The following is a 13539-nucleotide window of genomic DNA, read 5'->3' on the forward strand; positions in this document are numbered from 1 at the left end:
GTCAGCACTCAGCTAACCAACCGGTGGCTCCACCCTTCCACCTGCTAGCGACTAGCGACTACAGCACCACGGACTGATTTTTGTAAGTGAATGTGATTTGCATTCTTGGAAACCCTACTGTCTCTGGAGGTCTTCATGGATACCCGTGGCTCCACTGCCCGGCTCTATACAGCTTTCTGGCCTGGGGATGTGGACTTTGGCATCATCAGCTATACGGCCAGTATCACAGATACAGATAAACAAGTCCATAATACACTCAAAACCCATTATCTTCCTATAAAGCCGGTTCCATCTTCTCTATTCCTCTAGGGCCCCAAATGCTAAGCTACCGCTTAAAATCCTAAGCTTGAAACTATGGTCACGTTGGAATTCTCTCTGCATCTCCTTGCTGTCCCCCTCACCATCTTACTGGTCACCAATGGTTTTCTAACCCTCATCCTGGATCTCTTGGACCCACCCACTCTTTTTTACCCCGATGCCTTAGTTCCGGGTCTCATTTCTACTTATCTACGATATCCACTTCTGGGAAATTCAAAACGTATTCACAGGCTCTGAAAATGCCCAGTGGAAAGAAACGGTTTTGCTTGTTTTCCCAGCACTTCCAAAACTCTGGGACCACAGAGGTCTTCATGTCCCTTTCCCTTGACAAAAAGGCACCATTATCCAAGGGTGCTGTAGAGTGAAACAGGACAGAATCTGAGTGAGCTGCCTGCCGTCCACTGAGTGATAACTGCGCTGTGAGCTAATTGCTGGTCACGATCTGTGACGTTTCCCACCTTCTCAGAGCTCTAGAGCTGCAATGACCCTACGAGCTTTCCCCCAACCCCCTTCAACCTCTGCACTTAGTCTCCCTTACCCTGAGATGTCTGATGTTTTACCAAAGTCCTCCTACTGTAAGCATAAGGATAAGTAAAAGAATGAAAATCTAAGGGCCTTCTGAGTTGAGACCCAAACAGGTAACCATGGATATATCTCATTGCAAGGAACCGACCTGTTCCCTCCACAGAAAGCATGTATATCTATTCTGGGCCCCCTGTGAAAACACAACAAAGACCCCACCAAGCCAAGGACCACGCATTTGGCCTCAACGTCCCTGCCTGTAGAATGAGCAGGTATTTCTTTCAGATTTATATGAGTGAGGGATGCATAATTCCTGTGGCTCCCCAAACAAACAGAGCCTTAATAAACGGGCCAGTAAAATTCAGCAGCACAAACACACGGCAAAGCCTGCGAAGAGCGGAGGGCTTATCCAATAAGAGCCCGTGTCTACAGAGCCTCTACTCTGCCAGGGACGCGGTGCAAAACGCTTTGTATGAGTTATATGTCAGTAAACCTCTTCACAAGCCTCTGAGGCAAGTTCCGTCACGGTTCCCATTTTACGGATGAGAGAACAAAGGCAGACAGAGGTCCAGTGACTCAAGGTCACACAACTAACTTACCGCTGGTGCCAGGATTTTAACCCAGGCAGTCTGACTCAAGGCCAGCGCTGTTAGGGACCTAACTCTCGCTCCTCCTGAGCTCTCAGTGAGCTCGATCATCCCTGATGAAAGTGAGGTCCTCCTCCCCTGCCAGGCCCGTGTGCCTCCGTTCCCGAGCACAGGCCTCTTTCACTGGTTTCCTATGGCTGTGGTATTAGCAAATACTTAGTGGCTTAACAGGAACACTGGTTTATCACCTTATACTTCCAGAGGTCATAAGTCCAAAATCATTTTCATTCTCTTCTTGATCTGGGGCTAATGTCAAGGTGCCGACAGGACCGCGTTACCTCAGGAGGCTCTCGGGGAGAACCAGTTCCTTGCCTTTTCTACTTTCTGGAGGCTGCTCACGTCCCGTGGCTCGTGGCCACGTCACGCCGACCTCTGCCTGCCTGGTCCCATCTCCCCTGACTCTGACCCTCCTGCCTTCCTCTCGTAAGGACCCTTGTGATTTCATCCAGCCCACCCGGATGATCCTCTGCTCTCTCCCCATCTCAAGACCCTAACTTGATCACACTGGCCAAGTCCCCTCTGCCATGCAGGGTAACACATCCCCAGGTTCTGGGGACTCGGACCTTTGGGGGCCATCGCTCAGCTGGCCACGGCGTTGTTGGCCCTCACCTCCCTTGTGTGGTGGCCACGGCCAAGGGCACGTCCCCCGTGGGCCTGGTGACCGAAGCTAGCGGCAGCTCTGTCACACTGGCCTGACATGAAAGCCTGGACCCTCCCCCAGCACAGCGGGCAGCAGACACTGCGGACCAGAGTGGCAGGTGACCTCACTGCCAGCACCACCTGAATGCAAACCGCTCGTTTACGGCATTTCTGAGCATTTTCATCTTTCATATTTTGGCTCGTGTTTTTTTTTAAATCAGACTTTAAAAAGTAAAAGTTGGGCTTCCCTGGTGGCGCAGTGGTTGGGAGTCCGCCTGCCGATGGAGGGGACACGGGTTCGTGCCCTGGTCCGGGAAGATCCCACATGCCGCGGAGCAACTAAGCCCGTGAGCCATGGCCGCTGGGCCTGCGCGTCCGGAGCCTGTGCTCCGCAACGGGAGAGGCCACAGCGGTGAGAGGCCCGCATACCGCAAAAAAATAAATAAATAAATTAAAAAAAAAAAAAAAAAAGTAAAAGTTGCCCAATACTAAGTACTGAGGGCAAAAGCCAGAAGAATCTGAATCATACTATGTTTTATGAAGAAAAGACACATACACAGCAGCACACACTAATGAACCTTTCTTAAATGTTGCCAAGTTGAAAGTCTGTAACAAAACCAAGAAGGGCCATCATTGTTTCTTGAATTCTCTTATCCCGTATGCAAGAGATGCTTTAAAATGGCTTGACTATCAGGCATTTAAACTTAAAGACAAAAATGGAGAATGATAAACACCAAAGTAGGTACCACCCAGCTTTATCCAATCACTTTCACTTTTAACAATAAAGCATCAGCTATAGAGTTGAAACCCCTACATTTCTCATACCAACCCTATTTCCTCTGTCCCTGTTGGATTTGGATTTTTTGTTTATCATTCAAAAAGTGATTGTTAAAAGGCTAAAGAAAGTTGCTTTTGTGTATGTGCTAATTATTTCCCTCTGAGGGAAATAATTCACATCATTAATTGAAATAGTTCACATCATTCACTGGGAAAGATACAAACCGTACAGGCAAAAAGTAATCTTCAGCTCATTAAATGAGCGATTCAACAAAAATTTCTATTCAGAAATTATTGAAAACTATAGCTTTGATGTAGGGATAAAAAAATACACGAATTATACATGAATGTTCACGGGATCATTTTCCATTGCTTTGTATCCTTAACATGACACCAGAGTGATGCTTCTGTCTGCCAGACGCCTCCCTGTAACTCAACACCACCTCTGAACAGCACAGGCGCGAGCCTCCGGGGGGAAAAACACCTTCAGCAGGTACCAGAGGCCCCAGAGCCCGGCAATGCCCTGTTCAGGAAATGCGGGTGTCTGTGGCGTGGAAGCACAGTACAGGCTGGGGACAAATGTTTCAAAGGTCGCGTTCTGGTCTGTCATGTACAGCTCAATGCACACAGCCTCTCAAGCAAAGGCCAGGAGGTGTTTCACTGCAAAGAGGGGTCTTTTTTGCTGTAGGATGCTCTAACCTACATCACAGCACCTCACCTTCAGTAACATCCTAAGTACACAAAACTACAAACGAGTTAGTCTCCCTTCAATTAGGGAGGTACACACAATAATACAGTCTCCCCGGAAGAGAGAAGAATAAAACCTGCCTGCCGGGGCTTCCCTGGTGGCGCAGTGGTTGAGAGTCCGCCTGCCGATGCAGGAGACACGGGTTCGTGCCCCGGTCCGGGAGGATCCCACGTGCCGCGGGGCGGCTGGGCCCGTGAGCCGTGGCCGCTGAGCCTGCGCGTCCGGAGCCTGTGCTCCGCAACGGGAGAGGCCACAACAGTGAGAGGCCCGCATACCGCAAAAAAAAAAAAAAAAAAAAAAAAAAAAAAAAAAAAAAAAAAAAAAAAAAACCTGCCTGCCCCTTTCCTGGATCATCACCTATAGCTGACAGTACTAACCATCACCGTAAGTTTGACTCTCCTTGATTTTTCTGAAAGAATTATGAGATACTTCTAGAGCTGGGGAATGGTGCAGACTGGAGCCTTACTGGGTGTGGAGCTCGTGGCCAGGAGTGCCTTGGGTAGGAGGTCACGTCATAGCAAATCCCAGTGGCACTGAAGCACGTACAGAGACGGCAGGTTTCTTTCTCCACCAAAGAGAACTCGTGAAACTTTCACACCTGAAGCCCACAGCCTCTTGCCCTCATTCTGAACATTAGCGTGATAATAGCCACACCGAAGTAATAACCAAAATAACTCGCGACATTTTAGAAAACTCTAGTTGAATTTCTTAACGCTAAAGCTCCTTCAAACATAAAACTATTGGCCTGCAGTATTCCCAGTCTGACCTTACTTTTGTCAGCTCACGTCACTGAATCGTCTCTCTCCCCGCTTTCCATGGAGGTCTCTCCGTCCTAATCTTCCAACTTAGTTCATGTGATCAGCAATAACAACTGAACATCAACCAAGACCTTCTTAGCATCGACTCTGGGTCAAGTTCTGGGCTGGGATCTAGGAAAGATGGAAGCAAGTAAGAGGCTGCGTCTTACTTTCAGGAGTTCGTGGTCTAAGAGGAGAAAGAGTCGTGGAAAGGTAACTGTAACACAGCATGGCAAGTGCCAGGAACGGAGAAGGGGAAGGATGCTTTGGGAGCACAGGACAGGAAACCATTGCTTCTGCCACGAAAGAGGGGACATTTGAGCAGAATCTTCTTGGGCAAGTGAGAGCTCCCCGAGCAGGAAGAAGAGGAAAATGATCCAGAAAAAGAAGAGGGCACATTCAGAGCCATGAAAGAAATGAACAGCTTGGTATATTCAGGGACCTGCAGAATTGACTCCGCTGCAGGGGAGACAGAGGAGGAGAAGGTTAACAGGTGAGGACACGGAAGTGAGGGGCCAGGTAATGCCATGTGACGTGACTCTTATATGTTATGCTTAGGAGCCTATTGTATAGGCTGGTGGGGAAAATGAGAGATTATATCTTCCACCATGTAATTAATGTTTATCTCCCCAAACCAACTGGAGGCTTCATGGGGGAAAAAGTGTCATCAGTGCTTATCACAGTGCCTGGCACCTCATTAATGTGTTTTGAATCGAGGACGACATGTATCCAAGGATGGATTATTCATCGGAAGGGTGCTGTGTCACGGACAGATGTGCATTTTAGAAAGAGAGCTCTGAAGGACGTGTGGAGGACAGATCTGGAGGGGAAAGACCTAGAGCTTGGAGCCAATTTGTTTCCCACAGTGGTGTTTCGTTCGGTTTTCAAAATCCGTTGCAGCAGCCGGCCCGTATAACCTCCCCCAAAAAGGTCTGTGTTTGGACAGGTGTCGGATTCCATTCCGTGGGACCACGCGGAGGTAAGGTTCATAGATCATTCACTGGGGGCCTCTGCTTGTTATTATCTTGCCTCGCATGGTGGTTTCACATAAATGGAGGGTGATTATCACCAATTTCGAGACGGAGGAGCTGGAGCGCTATAATTAGCGAATTTTACATTCACCGGCAACTGAGGTTTTCTTCATTACCGTATCACTCTCAATGCAGCATACAAAAAATTCAGGCCAGCTAATACTGTCTCAGCGGTCTTCCGGGGAGAAACAGACTTTCTATTCAGATAATCTGTCATTGGACTGTTTTCTGAATAGAAAACTCCTACAAACACTTTTTCCTACAGTACTCCACGACTCCACCCTGGCAGCCAATGAATCTACGTTCACTTCTACGGATGTTCACTTCCTTTCCGCCAGAACCCACACTCTGAGAGAGCAGGGGCTACCCTGCTTCCACAGGTAGCATGGCCCCCTGCGTGCAGCGGTACCAAGCGTATGTTCGCCCGATGCTGGCTGAGTCCAGCTTAATGGAGATCCACAGCCCTTCACCAGGCGGTCGGCATCTGTAGAACCAAAGGGGACGGCATCCGTAAGGATGGCGGGCGGTGAAGGCAGATTTCTGGTTGTGAAGATAAAACGTACACATACCTTGCCTGTGTTCACTTACATATGGTGTAGCCATGACTCGGTTAATGCGGTTTATAAATACTAGTACTTTTATTTTTTTTGAAGAGTGGTCGGTTCTCTAATTTCGATTCCCACGTTAGACCTGTTCTGTAATCTGAACTGTGAAGAATTAGAACTGAGCTGACAGAAAGAACGTTGCAAAATTGTTTCATGCCTGCTCCATGCCTGTGCGTGATCTTAACAAGTATGGATTCAGTTGCAGGAAAATACAGCCCAAATAACAATTGCATATTCTCCATAAAGACTGTGCCAAACGTAACAGCATCCTCTACTAACCAGTGCCAAGCACTAGCAAAGATGAAGGACAATTAAAAAGCTTTCTCCGTATTGATTAAAGCCAGGTCTGTGGTGACTCAGGGTACACTGTATGTTCTCAGCATAAAGTACTCACTCATGTGAGGCAAATTAATTCTTCCAGGGCACGTATTTACTATACAATGGATTTGCCTCTTCCAGGAAACCTGACAACCAAGAGAAAGCGAGTTTGACATATGAGAACATTTTTTGAAAAATTCTTTTTCGAAGAAATATCCAACCACCAAAACTGAACAACCTTTCTTAAAATATCAAAATGAAATAAATTCCAACAATTATAGATGCTTGATTATTCATGCAGTCTTGCCCATTTCATGGATTTTCCACATCTTGTGTTTTTTTCTACTTTAGATGCTTTCAATTCAACTACTGTTCATAGCTCATTTCCTGCCTCCTGAAGCAAGCATGGTTTTGTGGAAAGAACACATAAGAGATCACAGCTCAGGGTCAAAAGTGTGATGAAACACAAGGCATCAAGGGACCCACGGCATCCACTGACTCTAGCTGAGGACTGTTGACAAAGCCATGAGAGGGAGGAAGACTCGACCAAGATCTTGATGATGGAATTAAAGTTTTGCAGCTGGAGAATGCCCGGTGGGCGCTGGGGGTGGGCTGCAGGTGGGAGCTGGGTAGGAGAAACAGCCATGCCACCACCCCTCACCAATGAGCATGCAGGGTGTTCTCAGGATTCGACAGGAGCACCGGGACCGTCGGCGGAAGTTGTTCTGTTCCGGAAGCTCTCGCACGAGTGGCAGAGCAGTATTTCTGAAAGTGCGGTTTGTGGACCACGTGATCACGAGACGTCCGCGGCAAAACGCAAATGCCAAGGCTCCCTCTCAGACCTGTGGACTCGGAATCTCTGGCGGGGGCCTAGGATTCTGTATCTGTGACAACCTTTCCAGGTGATTCCTAAATATACATCAAAGTTTGTGGAAACCAAGGGAGCACAGGCAGACAGTTCAGAGGCGGATGAATGAATGAGAAAAAGAGCTGACATTTGAATCCTGTTATGTAAAGATTTATTGGGGAGTGAAAATAAGGGCTAACGTGAGATTTCAGGACTAGCGTGGATTTAATTACACTTTCCCACCTATTTTCCCCTCCCTTCCCTTCTTTCAAATTCCGTTACTCTACGTTCCCACCTTCTCTTGCCTGGACTAGTGCACCGGTGCCTTCACCCTGCTGCCAGCCACACGTCCCCACCCCCCCTGCCCAGACAGATTCCCCAGCCCTGGGGCGTCCAGTGAGCCTGACGCCATGCCCTCCAGCTTCCACCCCAGAGTACTATTCAAATATTATCAGTGTCATACGGGATGGTGTAGAAGGGTTTAGAAGCTCTCCAATCACTTATTCTTCACTAGAGAGCAGAAATAAAGCGTGTCACCTCCCTGCTTAATACCGTTTCCAAAGGCTCCTGATTGTCTACAGAACAAGACAGGTCAAGACTAGGCATCTGCTAGGGGTAGGGTGGGGGAGGGAGGGGGTGGGAGTGTGGGGTCAGCGGATGCAAACGATTATACAGAGGATGGATAAACCACAAGGTCCTACTCTATAGTACAGGGAACTCTCTTCAATATCCTGGGATAAACCATAAGGGAAAAGAATATGAACAAGAATATATATATATATATGTATAACTGAGTCACTTTGCTGTACAGCAGAAATTAACACGACATTGTAAATCAACTCTACTTCAATAAAATTTTAAAACAAACAAACAAAAAAAGACTAGGTATCCGCCTCTCTCATCACCCTCGACTCAGTACTTGGATGTAGCCCAGCAATTCAACTGCGAGGCCTTCTGCCTCTACCCAAAATGCCCTTCTCGCCATCACTAGGGCTTCAACGCCCGGGGGGTCACCAGCCCCACCTCCACTGTATCATTTCTATGCTTTATTATCAAGGACCGAGTTTTCCTTGACTTGTAGTCAACACAGATGGGGATGGCCATCTCCCCCCAAGTAAGTTTATGTTCACCGCTTTCTTCTGCCAACAGACTTATTTCTTAAACCGCAGGGCTGGTCATGTGACACAGTCTGATCCAATCACGGTTCTCCAAATCCCTGGGCCAATCACAGGCCTTCCTTTGAAACGTCTTCTAACCAGGGCTGGCAGGGTAGATGTCTCTTTATAGGGACAAGGTTGTAGAGATATAGAACCCAATTTGTCTGTGACCTTTGTTTCGATGAGAAGGAAGCCATCACATAGAGGAAGACAAAGTTGAGAGAGAAAGACGGCCCAGGTGACATGGGGGTCCCTGGTCCCATCAACTCAGGGCCAAATCTACAAGAATTTATTTATATGAGCCAACACGTTCCCCCTTTATGGTGTAATCTGGCTTGATGTGGGTTTCCCTTACTAACCCAGAGGCTCCCTCTATTGCCTGAGCTGGGCTCCTGGTTACAAAGACCCCGGGTGACTCAAGTTATACAGCTGGGGGTTAGCTGTGAGAGTGCAGGGGGAAGACAGACTCATGGCCCCTCGGGCCTGGGAATACCGACGATGTCTGGCCATGTGCGGTTGCGGGGAAAGAGAGAGCAGAGAGGGAGGGCACCCGAAGAGAAACGCTAGAGCATCAGAACGCTCACAGAGTCTCCTGGCCAGGGAACCAAGCGAGGAAGGCTTGGGGTTCACACCAGGCTGCCTTCCTCCCCTGAGCAGGGAACAACCACACCGAGGGAGGTTCCATCAAGGTCAAGGGGCAACAGGTTTCCCTTTGGGCGACTATCTGTTCTTGGAGGAGCAAAGCCTGACCCCCCCGCCCATAGCTGAATTCCCCGGTCTAAGGCCCCCATGAAAGGAATGGAAATGTGATCTTAGTCGTGTGTCCACGACTGTCGTGCTCAGAAGGGCGGGCTGGGTGGTCACCGTACAGTGTGTCTCACTATCCGTTTTCTGCAAATGCTTTCATTAAAACAGAAAAGGGAATTATTCTCGGAAATTATACCATATTTACATTTCTGTTTATAATCCTACTTTGCACCTTGGCCTACATATTACTAGAAAATAACTTTAGCCTATTGTTGCTTAGCCTTCAGAGTCTGAAAGACGAAAACGCCACTTTAAATTGTAAGCTCTAGACCAAGGGCAACGTAGTGATGACTTGATCATCAAATCATTTTCTAGAATGTACCTGGAACACAGGTCAGCAGTAACAGAATCATTGTCAGATAAAGGCAAAGGCCAGTCAAGAGACAGCCAGAAAAGCAAAGTGATGGCAGAACCACACAGTAAAAACTAATGGTGAGCTCTGTGGAGCAAAGCTAACAGAGATCGATACCAGCCATATATGTGATCTTCAATTTCCTAACAGTCATGGTTAAAAACGTAAAAAGATGCTGGTGAAGGCAACTTTCATAATATGTTTACTTAATGCAACAGATCTAATGCACTGTCATGTCAACATGCAAGCAATATAAGAAACACTAATGAGATATTCTACAATCTCTTCCCACTAAATCTTAAAAATCTGATGTCTATTTTACACTTAGAACACACCTCAAGTTAGACTGGCCACATTTTAAGTGCTCAAAAGCCACATGTAGTACATGACCACAACAGTGGACTATATTCAGGGAAACAAAAAAAGTGGCAGTCCACCGGCTTTGTTCCTTCTTCAAAAAACCAAGCAAATACTGGAGTTTACCAGCTGAATCTATTTCATTAAAAGTTTAAACCAGGCTTCCCTGGTGGCGCAGTGGTTGAGAGTCCGCCTGCCGATGCAGGGGACGCGGGTTCGTGCCCCGGTCCGGGAAGATCGCACGTGCCGCGGAGCGGCTGGGCCCGTGAGCCGTGGCCGCTGAGCCTGCGCGTCCGGAGCCTGTGCTCTGCAACGGGAGAGGCCACAGCAGTGAGAGGCCCGCGTACCGCAAAAAAAAAAAAAAGTTTAAACATCAAAATAAATGAAAATAAGTTCCCAAATCATTTACACTAATCTGGGCAAATACTGTGTGATCTCACGTATCTGGAATCTAAAAAAAGCAAAGTCACAGAAACATAGTCAATTGGTGGTTGCCAGGGGCTTGCAGGGGTTGTACGGGAAACAGGTAACAGTGGTCACAGGCTACAAACTTCCAATTATAAGATGAATAAGTTCTGGGATCTAAGGGGCAGTATGGTGACTGGAAAATTCTGGACGTGATGGTACATTCGATAGTACAGGCAGTTAACAATACTGTATTGTGTACTTGAAAATTCTCACCACACACACACAAAGAAGGGTAGCTACGCGTGAGGTGAGGAACATGTCAGCTAACTTTATGGTGCTGATCCTTTTGTAATATACATATATTATCTAATCATCACGTTTTTACACCTTAAACTTAACACAAAGGTGTGTGTCAATCACATCTCAGTAAAGCTAGGGGGAAAAAAAAGGGTTATAGTTTCAAATTCCTTCTTGCCTTTTCTAGTTTTGCCCTGCAGGTGAGGCAAAATTATACAAAAGAAAACAAAAGATAGGTGAGTCACCATTAAAAATATAATACAGTTTCGTTTGTTTCTTTTTCACTTTTTTCCTGAGTGTGTCCAGAAAATTAAGGGAGATACGATTTGTCTTTTTTCTATTCTTTAACTAATTTCCTACCTCAGTTGACTATCTTCCTCCCTTACCCACTGCCCCTGTGCCATTTAGTGTTTGAGGTGGTCGTATAAGGGTTTTAAAAAATATTTTATTTCGGCAGTTTTGAAATACATACTGTTCTTCCACTTTTATAGGTTTGTTATTTTACAATGTGATTTAACTTAAACAGAACTGAATTGGTCACTGTAAAAACTCATTCTTTTGGTTTTTGTTTTTGTTTCTTTGCTGCACCACGCAGCATGCGGGGTGTGGGATCTTAGTTCCCCGACCAGGGATCGAACCTGGGCCCCTGCGGTGGAAGCGTGGAGCCCTAACCACTGGACTGCCAGGGAAGTCCCCATATAAGATTTTAAAGAGGTCAGTTCTGACCAGTCAGAGCCATCGGTGAAGGCATACAGCGTCATCAAAAACAAAGCTTTTATTTGCCAAGACAATATAAGGTACAAAGAGACAATGACCAGAGCATGAGACCCAGAGCCATAGATGGAAGCCCGCGTTATGGTCCCCTCTCTCCTTTCCCTCCAAACTCTACCTCCCTGCTGTTCTACGTGACGTGCAGGCATGCACAGACACCCCCCAGCACCTGGACTTAGCCCTGGTCTAAAGCATCCTCGCTACCTGTCCTGCTCCAAGAGCCCCCGCTGGCCTGCAGTGAAGCCAATAGCTACTCTGCATGCTGGCTGCAGGATTAAGCCAACTCTTATGCAACTGACTCAGTCGTTAATAGCCATTTCTTCTAAAAGAAATTTTTTTTTGTTTCAGGGGAAGATGTGGGTGTTAGGTTAGGGTGAATTTGAAGTTTAAAGCTCCAACCAGAAATAAGAGATGTGGCCTGCTTGCTCTCTGTTTTTTCAGGCTTTAAGACTCATTCCATTTACATGGAGGCCAGAGACGAGGTGATAACTGATGACTTGTGTGCAGACTAGCATTTATCCAGGTTGTGTTATCCAGATTGTTTTGTTAAAGCTCCAGGTCACCTTCTCACACAGAGAAAAACATCCAGTAAACATGAGAAAAGGCTAGGGAAAGTTAATAAGAGATACCTGTCTCACACTCAAAATAAACAAATGATCAAACATGAGGCTTTGGACCATGTTTTATGAATGTCTTGAAATGTCACGTGCTCTTTTCTTTTCCCCCATATTTTGAGAAGACCAGTAAACGTGAACTAGTCATTCTGGCCTGTAGGGCTCTGGTTTCGTATGACTGTGTCTTGAAGAGATGGTCTTCTCACTGCTACAACTGGTGGGCAAACCAGGAGCAGCCAGAAGAAGAAGCTACAAGATGGCCAGCAAAAGCACGCCTTCTTATTGTTCTCAAAGTTTTCAATACATGACAAAATCACCAATTCATACAAAGGAAAAGAGGAAAGAAGGGGAACAGGATCTTCACAGCTTCAGCAGTGACCGCTTCCTTTCAGCAAGATCAGCCCTGCTCCTTGACTTTATCCCTGAGCCTATCATTCTGGAAATTCCTGTTCAAGTCTCATTTTTAAAATGCCATTCAAAGGTGCTTGTTTTTACTGTTAGAGTGGATACTGGGACATATCCTGGACGGGCCTGTTACCTGGAGACCCAGGGCCCAGGCCTCACCCTACAGCCATGGTTTTTGCCCACCAGGGCCTCACTTTGCTCATTCATAAGATGGAACTGGTAATTACCATTTCCTACTTTCTTTGCAATAATGCTGCTAGAATTGAAACAGCAAATTGAAAATATTTTAAGTGCCCTCCAGAGAAGAAAGACTAAGGAATTACCAACCCATGAAAACAAAACTAAAGAATATTGGGTGCCTGCTGTCCTATCAGAAGGAGCACTTGGCCATATTTTTTTAATATATTCGTAGAGCACAGCAGAGAGATATCAGTGATTCCCGGCAGGCTGCCGGCTGCTGTGGGGGCCAAGCATCTCCCTCTTCAGGACGCTGGGTTTTCAGCATCCCATGACTGGAGCCCAGGGCAAGGTACAAGGTGAGGACCAGAAAGGTGCCTGACGTCCACGAGGGGGAACAGAGTTCCAGCTCAGTTCATGTCGGTGTGGATCTGAACTTAGGAAACCCTTAGGCATCTGTTAGTGTCCTTGGGTAAGGGGGACGGTGGGAATCATTTTTGTTTTAACTCTGCGCAGTTTTCTGAACATAAGGTTCAAAACACGTGAGCCAAGACTCAAATTTCTAAAATCAATGCTATGAGTCCCCTCTCCAACCCCAACTATAGAGCTGTGATCCTCGAAGGGTCCAATGCTATTGAGACGTGACGGGTCTTGTTTAAGAGACTAGAAACTTGCCCTTAACTTTAGCTCTAGAGCTGTGGAAACGCACGCACACGCACACACACACATGCACATGTACACGCTTTCCCTACTTCAACAACTTATCCCAGTATAGAAATGAGCAGAAAGATATTAGAAAATTAGGAAACAGGAACTTTCATCTACCCCCTAGTGTTTGAAGCTAAAACTCTCCTAAACACACAGGAACACGTGGACACAAATAATTCCTTAACGTTAAATTAACAATTGAAGTATTAGGAGAGGCCACAAAGGGGAAAGAAAACC

At 46.6% G+C, this 13539-nt stretch overlaps 1 protein-coding gene across 2 annotated transcripts in view; it reads right to left on the reverse strand.

The window, feature by feature from the left end:
• SLC9A2 (solute carrier family 9 member A2) overlaps positions 1-13539 on the reverse strand; it is an 83835-nt gene that overhangs the window by 26576 nt on the left and 43720 nt on the right. The gene's annotated exons all lie outside the window — the stretch shown is intronic.

This window comes from Kogia breviceps, chromosome 11 (genome assembly GCF_026419965.1).
Source record: "Kogia breviceps isolate mKogBre1 chromosome 11, mKogBre1 haplotype 1, whole genome shotgun sequence".
NCBI classification, from domain to species: Eukaryota; Metazoa; Chordata; class Mammalia; order Artiodactyla; family Physeteridae; genus Kogia; species Kogia breviceps.